Source organism: Saccostrea cucullata, unplaced genomic scaffold, assembly GCF_032062105.1.
Source record: "Saccostrea cucullata isolate Sc308-1 unplaced genomic scaffold, CSIRO_AGI_Scuc_v1 ctg6643, whole genome shotgun sequence".
Taxonomy (NCBI): domain Eukaryota; kingdom Metazoa; phylum Mollusca; class Bivalvia; order Ostreida; family Ostreidae; genus Saccostrea; species Saccostrea cuccullata.
This window is the reverse complement of record NW_026928560.1, coordinates 22,307-32,433: the sequence shown is the minus strand read 5'-3', so window position 1 is coordinate 32,433 and position 10,127 is coordinate 22,307. Positions and strand designations below refer to the sequence as shown.

General features: G+C 35.2%; 1 long non-coding RNA gene across 1 annotated transcript; it reads right to left on the bottom strand.

The window, feature by feature from the left end:
* Window positions 1–291: 291 nt before the first annotated feature.
* Window positions 292–9,813, bottom strand: LOC134277953 (uncharacterized). Its single transcript, XR_009994356.1, has 3 exons — window positions 9,420–9,813; window positions 829–950; window positions 292–434 (listed from the first exon to the last, which is right to left on the bottom strand). It is a non-coding gene; the product is annotated as an uncharacterized LOC134277953 (long non-coding RNA).
* Between the last annotated feature and the right edge of the window lie 314 nt (window positions 9,814–10,127).

Genomic DNA, 10,127 nt, shown 5'->3' with positions numbered 1-10,127 from the left:
GGAAAATTAGTGATTTTGTACACTGTATATTTGAGTCTAATTTTACACTGTGAAAAATGTCTTTGATTAAGCTTTACCTTTCTTTATGCAGTGACCACTCCAGCAACAAATTTCAATCATAATTTGTTAACTGATGTGTACAAATCACAGTATAATCATTAATTTTAAGATATATTGCCTATGTTATACTTAAAGTATGTTGCTTCTGAGACAACTGAAACCCCAGCATTGGGATGTATTCAACATGTTCCAGTAGAGAGAGAGTTCCACAATAAAGTTAATTTTACCTCATATTGCTCTGTGTATAGCAGATGTTTGGTAGAAATCTTCAGGTTGCCTGAGGAAATCCTCCACATAACGAACCACTCTTAATCCTCTGAAGAATTCTCTCCAAGCCGTGACATTAAAGATGCACAATTACATGACAAGTTTGTCTATAAAAATAAACTTTAATAATTTAATTACTCAGTTTAACAAACAATAATATCACTCTTGGATAAATGCATGTTCTGCATTAAATGTTTTGACATTCTGTCCACTGCAGGCAATTCCAAATTCTTTTTATTAGTACTTTTGTAAATGAAATGTACAGAAACCTACTAAAATTAATAGTACCAGGGCCACACTTCCCACACATCAAAATTATGCATTAAACAACTGACCTAACATTATAAAGAGATACATGTTTATTTACTGAATCTTGACCTTGCATGACCTTTGATATCACATGCTGAGATTTCAGAGAGAGATATCAGATTTATACAGTTTTAATATCAATCTGTGTGGAGCTTATCTGATGCGTTAAATCGGAATGAAAGCTATATTTACCTGAGGTGGCTGGTGGGCACAGGAAGTGAATCATCGTTTCTCCATCAGAGCTATGTAGTTATAATTGATCGTCACCTTGTACAGACTGACCTGTCAGACTGGAGCGCAACATCAACAGACGCCTGCAACAGAAATCATACCACTGATAGATAAATAAATATACTCCAACGACAACATATCACTGATAGCCAAATGTATATATACTCCAATGACAACTGCAGCAGAAATCATATCACGTACTGATACTCTGATAGTCAAATGAATATACTAAAACTAGATGCTGTCATGAGACAGTAATACCCGCACTAAGGTGTTTGCCTCTAAATACACAATCCTACAGGGCGGCTTACCAAGGAAAAAGTCAAAATAATTCTATATAATTCAGGCACGTAGCATCGTTTTTGAAAGTGGGGGGGGGGGGGCAACCTGAGAAAATTTTTTTTACTAACCTAAAAAAATTAACAAGGAAAAAAATGAAATGGGAGGGGTGGAGGTGGGGGGTGGTGGCCACTTTTTTTTCAAGGCAAAATTACTTTCACTTCCAATTTTTCCCATATTTCCTTGCAATGTATATACTGTGGTTAAAAGTGGGGGGAGGGGGCAACCATCTTTTTAATGGACATTTTCTTATAGTACAGGTAATGTTGGGGAAAAAAGGGGGCCCCCCCCGGTTGCTACGTGCCTGTAATTTACATATGTATTCATAAAATTGGGTATGAAATTATCCCTGTGACCTATAACTCAGAACCTCTTATATTTATTTTACATGCTTAATTCATTATATACCAGTTTGAATTCTATTAATAATGTAAATTAGATTTTGATAAATGTTTTGCTCATATTAGGACCTTTTTAAATTTACTAATCCCCCCCTCTCGACACCACAATCACACAGTACATACTTTTGGGAATAGGCTAGATGGAACAGTTTTGTTAAAACAGTGTTTGTTATGAATTAATTTAAAATTTGTTCTTGACATGTAAATTCTACATCACATCACGTTGCGTCACCCATTATCATATTTTTAGATTAAACTCCATTCGGTACACCTCGGCCGATTCCCACTTCATCTGATAAGGTGACGGAATCGACGGCACGGAGGTTTTCCGAATGGAATATCATTATAACATGCTGCAGAATGGTGTGCTTTGGATTAATTCATTTTGTGTTATAATTGGATTTATATTTCATGAAGTTTACAGGACCTATGGAGGTCGGTAAGTACAAGTTTAAGTATAGTGGGGGTAAAATAAACCCAAACGATTAGGTTAAAGTTCAAAAAGGGTCAAAGATCATCGCATCCCACACTAGACGAATTTCATATTGTGAAGTTATCTCCCCTTGTCGATGTGACATTCAGTTACTGCCAATACTGGTGCGGATCCAGAATTTTTTTTGGGAGTAGGGAGGGGGGTTCACATCTCAGTCAAAATATTCATGCCTAGAATTTCCTGACAAGCAGGAGAAAAAAATCATACACTGAAAACAAATAAACAAAAAAAAAAAAACCCAATGTTTTCTTAGTTAGGGGGAGGATGTCCAAAATCATTTTTTATTTGCTTCAGTATATAGTCTTGTTTAAATAACAAAGGAAATTCCAGGGGGGGGGTTCCAATCTCCCTACCCACTCCCTATCCCTGAAATAACAATCTATTTTGTGATTCCAATTAAATAGTATATTTTTTTCCATTTGACTAATTATGTACATATTTTGTTTCTTGTGTTTATATTATGTCTGTATATTTGTCTGCAGAAATTATAACCTTGCCCATAAGTTTTAAGTGGGATGGGCTATACAATTGGCTTCCACATTTTATAGGTTTATTTCTTGTGACAATTAAGACCTTTTATTTGGGTACCATTAATTTTTACCTCTGATCACTTGACCTAGAATACACATTTTTACAAGAAAAATACCCAACTTTAAACTTGGCCTAAATTTTGATCAGTAGGTGCTAGGGCTTTCATGCTTAACATGTGTATTCATTGTGAACTGTCAACAGGTATAAATATGTTTGACCTTGACCGTAGAGTTTGAACCACTTAAAAAATTAACCTTGGCAATTAACTTTTGAAGAGGAAGTACTAGGGATTACTTATTTCACATGTGCATTCCTTGTGACAAGACTTTTTTCTGATACCAACAATTGAACCTTTTGACCTTGACCTTTGAGTTTGACATATATTTGAGAAACTTCAACCTTCGCCATAGGCTACCAGACAGGGACATCAGTGTTTCACAAACACATCTTGTCTTCATTATTATTTGGTGGTGTCTCCATATGACGGAAAAATTCCAATGAGATATGTATTCACAACAAACAAACAAATTACTAAAGAAAATATAAAACATGAATATGTTGGTCATGCATATCTCTGCATGAAAAAAAACCCAGCTTTTCAAGTACTGCAACCATATTGTAACCCTTTCAAAACACTCATTTGAGCTTTTCTGGTTTCCTTGTCATATAACGTCTGTTGTGACATGTTGTCCATCTGTTTGTCTGAAAACTTTTTACATTTTTAACTTTTCTAGAACCACTGGTCCAATTTTACCCATGCAATTCATATAGAAATATGTACATTTGTATGTCAGACTGTTCTTCTGTCTGAATAAAATTAACCTTGGTTATCACGGTCATATCTACTGAATGAGAAGAGACAAGGCATTCATATTAAACTTATGTACTAGTATTTACCTGTGAGAATGGCATGGTTTTTTTTGTTTTTTTTTTACATATGACCTAGAAGTTTGACCTACTTGCAAAAAAATTAAATTGTTATAAATTTATCATTTTGAAAGAGAAAATTTAGGGCATTCATATTATAATGCATGTATATTATTACCTGTGATAAGATCTTTCCAAATGAATCATGACTTTTACTCTGTGACCTTGACCTTGAAGCCTAACCTACTTTTCAAAAACGTTGCATTTGCTTATAACTTTTGATAGAGATGAGATATGACTCTCACATTTGACATTTGTACATTAATTACTCATAAAAATTCAAGATGTTTCCCAGCTTGCAATGTTTTTTTACTCTTTAACTCTTTTAATGTTTTACATAATTTTCAAGATATGTAACTCTCCTAAAAGATGATTAGGCTTCTGAGTAACATTAAGGAGGACTTCAGGAAAGACAGGGCTTTTTACACAAAAAATGTAATTTTCCACCCCCATTTGACCTCCCAGGGCAATATCAAAATTCCAAAACCTTGCTGCACATCTACATGACACTACCAACCATCTCCCTAAAGATGAATAGGCTGCTGTGTAAAATGTAAGAGAATTTCAGGGAAGACGGGTCTTTTTGCATAAAAAACGTCATTTTTCGACCCCTATTTGACCCCCCAGGGCAAAATCAAAATTCCGAAACCTTACTGCACATCTACATGAAACCACCAACCATCTCCCAAAAGATGATTAGCCTACTGTGTAAAATGTAAGAGGAGTTCAGGGAAGACGGGGCTTTTTGCATAAAAAACGTCATTTTTCGACCCCCATTTGACCCCCCGGGGCAAAATCAAAATTCCGAAACCTTACTGCACATCTACATGACACCACCAACCATCTCCCAAAAGATGATTAGCCTACTATGTAAAATGTAAGAGGAGTTCAGGGAAGACGGGGCTTTTTGCATAAAAAACGTCATTTTTCAACCCCCATTTGACCCCCCGGGGCAAAATCAAAATTCCGAAACCTTACTGCACATCTACATGACACAACCAACCATCTCCCAAAAGATGATTAGCCTACTGTGTAAAATGTAAGAGGAGTTCAGGGAAGACTGGGCTTTTTGCATAAAAAACGTCATTTTTCGACCCCCATTTGACCCCCCGGGGCAAAATCAAAATTCCAAAACCTTACTGCACATCTACATGACACCACCAACCATCTCCCAAAAGATGATTAGCCTACTGTGTAAAATGTAAGAGGAGTTCAGGGAAGACGGGGCTTTTTGCATAAAAAATGTCATTTTTCGACCCCCATTTGACACCCCGGGGCAAAATCAAAATTCCAAAACCTTACTGCACATCTACATGACACCACCAACCATCTCCCAAAAGATGATTAGGCTACTGTGTAAAATGTAAGAGGAGTTCAGGGAAGACAGGGCTTTTTGCATAAAAAACGTCATTTTTCGACCCCCATTTGACCCCCCGGGGCAATATCAAAATTCCGAAACGTTACTGCACATCTACATGACACCACCAACCATCTCCCAAAAGATGATTAGCCTACTGTGTAAAATGTAAGAGGAGTTCAGGGAAGACGGGGCTTTTTGCATAAAAAACGTCATTTTTCGACCCCCATTTGACCCCCCGGGGCAAAATCAAAATTCCAAAACCTTACTGCACATCTACATGACACCACCAACCATCTCCCAAAAGATGATTAGCCTACTGTGTAAAATGTAAGAGGAGTTCAGGGAAGACGAGGCTTTTTGCATAAAAAACGTCATTTTTCGACCCCCATTTGACCCCCCAAGGCAAAATCAAAATTCCGAAACCTTACTGCACATCTACATGACACCACCAACCATCTCCCAAAAGATGATTAGCCTACTGTGTAAAATGTAAGAGGAGTTTAGGGAAGAAAAGTGTGACAGACGGACGGACGGACATGAGTAACAACAATATACCCGAACTTTCTTTAGAAAGTGCGGGTATAATGACAAAAAATATCACTGATAGATAAATGAAAACTCCAATGACAAAAACAATAATCACAAGATAAGCTTATTATAGATTGCATCTTTCAGTTGATCATCCATTTTATTATATAAACTTGATTTACATGATTGGCCACATGAGAATTATCACAAAAAAGTTGACAAAAATAATAATAATCTTTGTGCAAAATGGCACATAAAGAATTCCCCCTAATGATCTGCAGGTCCTGCATGATTATCAAGTGTAATAAAATGACTTCTATACAGTTAAAACAGATCACTCATCCGCTATTATTTTCAGAGGAATTACAAGACAAGAAAATCTTCACATCATTCATCACAATACATAAAGTCTTAACCAACCCAACCAACCACCCCCCCACCCCCACCCCCCCCAAAAAAAATAATAAACTCATATACTGAACAATCACTGTCATTTACTGCATGTCAAAAACATAACCACTGTCATTAGTATAAAGCCAGAATCTGTAGCTATAATTATAGCTGGAGAAAACTGCCCACACTTCAGCTATGATGAGAGCCTTTTGGCAGATTCCTGTCAAAAGTGATTACTAATCAGGATTATCTGCCTTAAAATGATGGGTAATCAGGGTTTAATCGTGATAAGCACTTCCATCCCATCACCCCTAGCTTCACAAGAGGAAGTTTTCAGTAGGATCCAATGGCCTGAAAAGAGGAACATTGTTTTTCCATAGTCTATCTCTGTGATTCCGAAAAAGAGGCACACTGCTTTCTCTTAGACTATATCTGACAATTCTTAGAAAGGATATCCTCTTTTAATTGCTTAAAATATCAATCAACAACTATTCCTCAAATTTCTCACTCATAAATGTTTCTCAGTGGTTCATTTGTATATTTTTCTTAGTCCATATAAGCCTAGGCCTGGCATCATAAATACACTGTAGTGCTTTCCAAGGTCCTGAAAGGTAGTCTTTGATGTTGACAGTCTAAACATGGCAAAATTATGGTGTCCACTTAAAGTTGCATGCTCTTAAAGCAAGAATTTCCTTATAAATATGGCCATAAATCAGTGTATATACTTATGCACACCTTAACCTCTACAAATACCGGTAAGTGTAAAACAGTACTTGATTGCTGTGATTGTTCTACTGAATTGATTGGTTATTCCCTATGGGTTTCCTCGGGTATGTGTAGGTGTGTGGAGGCGTAAAATCTGCAACATGATGCAAAATACTGGTCTCCGCAATTTGTACGACTAATTTACGGCAAACCAAGCCCATGTACTCAAGACACGATCATCATAACTCATAACAAAGACACAGACTTAAAGGTCTGACATATCACTCCATTCCATTTTATAAGACCATTAATGATAAAAACGAAGTCAAGTCAGCTTGGTCTCCTCACTCTTTCTGTCACTGGCTGTTCATTTAAAAGCCAACGTCTTACTTCTAGAGATCCATCAAAACCATAAAAACCAAGCTGAAGACAATATTGGCATTGTTTACCACTTTATGTCTCCCTCTTGGCTTTGTGTCTCAATTCTTCACACAATTAGCTCACAAAAAACAGGTGAACGCAGATTTTTTATTGAATTATCTAAGAATATTTTATGGTGTGATAGTTGTCTACTGTCTTAAATGAACTTTACAACCTCGAACCTTCTTTTAAAATATATATATAAGAGCTATATACCATGGTATTTTTAGTCCTTCCAAGTTATAATGTGTAAAACTCTGCATTGGGAAAACAATTGTTACATTATCATAAAGACATGTTCCTGAAGAGTGCAAGCTTGCTCCAATACAGCATGAATTATTCTTTTGATAACCAATAGGACTGAAAATAGTATCCCATAAACTCTATCATAATTGAATCATTTTCTTTATCCTTGAATGTCTTTATAAGATGACACTAAGTCATCCATCCTCTTATTCAACCCAGAAGCATATTTAGAAAAATGTCAAAATACAGTCAAACTTTATTATCTCAAACTTCATAGACTTGCAGAGATATCCATGGATTCCAGATATAGAGGGTAAAGTACTTAAAGAATAAGTGGTTGGGACATCTATTGATCTAAGCAAATGTCTGAGAAATCTTGCCAGATTTAGAGCTTTCTTGACTTCCTCACAAAAGAGCAGAACTGCAATACTACGTATTCCAAACATCCATGATATTCAAGATATCAGTATTTGAAAGACAAAAGTTCATGCATCTGTATAAAGGTTAAAACATTTCTCTTCCATTTATCAAAATTTAATCTCGACAACTTTTTATATTAAAATTGCTTTTATATCCTCTATTTCTATTACATGTAGAAAAATATCATTAAACAGTTTTTTCATCTATTTACTTTTGACTCAAACTTAGTACAAATTATATAAATTCACAGCAAACATTGAAAAGGAATATTTTAAACATGCTATAAAATGTAGATCTCTTTTCATGGTTATCACTCAAGGTTTTCAGTATCAATATACTGTAAACCAACTTTTATTTGCGTGCAAGAAATTTCCATGAGTTTTGCGACCACGTCTGAGAAGTCTGAGAATGCTCTCAAGTCTGAGAATTTTCTCAAATCCAAAAATCTCAGACTCAGCGGCCGTCATAAAAAAGTTGAGAAAAGTAAAAATTCCTTAAACCCTGTTTTATTCTCAAATTATTCTCAAGACTTGAGTTGAGAATTTTTTTGAGAATTCTCAAAGTTTTATGACGGCGGACCCTGTGCACAGTGAGCCAGAATATCTGTATTGCTCTAAACCTCTAATGTACACCTTCCATAAATAACTAACCTTAATTACCAGAAACAGGGTATCAGAGAAAAAAGTTAATTACAGTGAAAACTGTCTGATCCAACACATCATAATGTGAATTCCGCTCTGGCATTTGACTATTTCCCATGTTTCTCCACACTGTGTAATCCAACATCCTGTCTATTCCAACACAGTGTATGTCAGATTAGATAGGTTTCACTGTATTACATAGCTTGAAAGAATTCTATACAACTTTGTGAAAAATGTAAATTGTCTCAAAGACATGTTTAAATGACAAAAATAAAAAAAAAGGAATTGGTTCTAGTGCACAACATTTTCAAACAAAAAATTCCAAATTCTAAATTTCAACTGTCAGAATCCTTTTTGGTTTTATGGTACATATAATTAATTTATCATGCATATTTTGCTTTAGGTATGGAACTTAAAACTATGCACTTTTAACTAAAAATAATAAGGTAAAAATACTCAAATTAATATACCTCTCTCAACCTATTATTTAAACCTACTAGACACGAACTGGCCACTTAAGATGCATTTAATTCCTAAATACCTGCCAGTATCAGAAAAAAAGTATCAAGGATTCAGCATGGGATAATTGACAATGGATTTTATAAAGTATGAAAATAATGAAATGTATCCTGGCTGTATAAAACTGACAAAGAATAGGACTTAAAACTGGGCGATCTGGAACGTTCTGCACAAGCATGGACAGATGGATTCTCTCCGCTTAGCCATTACCATATTAGACATCCAGAAACTCTGAATATAATTCATAAATGCAGCTAAATGATTAACATTTATTCACTTTTTTCTATTAATCTATTTAGAAAAAAAATAACTTTGCACAAATGCATTTATTAAGTGAATACTTAATCAAGCTAGCTGTCAAAAAAGACACATCTTTTATAAGAGAAGTCATTTTCTGAGAGCCAATTGTTTCTGTGTTGTTTTATGGGGACTCTTAATCATTAACCCCACACATATAGTGAAGGTAGTTACATATTATAGATCACCTGTTAAGGTTTGATTATCTTGCTCATAAAATTTCACCCTGCACAGGTGCAAATTGCATGTGTTGACTATAGACAGGTATAATTAAATCAGAACTACTATAAAAGAGTGCCACAAAAATGACGATGATGATCAATAAATGTTACCTGTTTAATGAATAAAGGTTTATAGCTGGCAGTCCAGAGAAAAAAATTATATTCACAAAGAAATTCCCACAATCAGAGAGAAATTCAGCCACAAACAACTGTAAATTTAATGATGAAAAAAAAGCTGTTATAACATTTAAATATTCCCTTATACTGACATGAATGCGTGGGCGTAGGAAATCAATAGGCAGACTCTAGTTAAATGAGTTGTTTTATAACCACTTGGTAAACCTTAGCTATCTTGTCAAGGCTACTTAAATTTCACACTTTTTCACAGCAAGACCATTGGCCGCAGGCTAAGAAAGCTTTAATCTGATCCAGCATTAACCTTTAGGGGAAAGACACTCTTGAAGAGTAACTAGTTCACTGTAGGGTATGCCTATTCATGTGTGCAATAAACAGTGTGACACATGATCTACAAATCTGTTGTTTCATCTGATGAACCACTTGGCTTAAATAAAGTTTATAACTGAAACTAATAACAGTAGTGACAATTACCCTGCACATGAGGTATCATTACAAAAATAAACATCCACCGGGGGGGGGGGGGGGGGGGGGCAAGTTTGGTAAACATACAATTTCATCAACTTAGGAATACAAATGTATTATTTAATCAAGTTAATACATTAATTATCTCAATCAAATTATAAGTATCCTACGGTAAATGGTATCCTTAATGCAAGGTTGGTCACTTTAAGATTATATGGA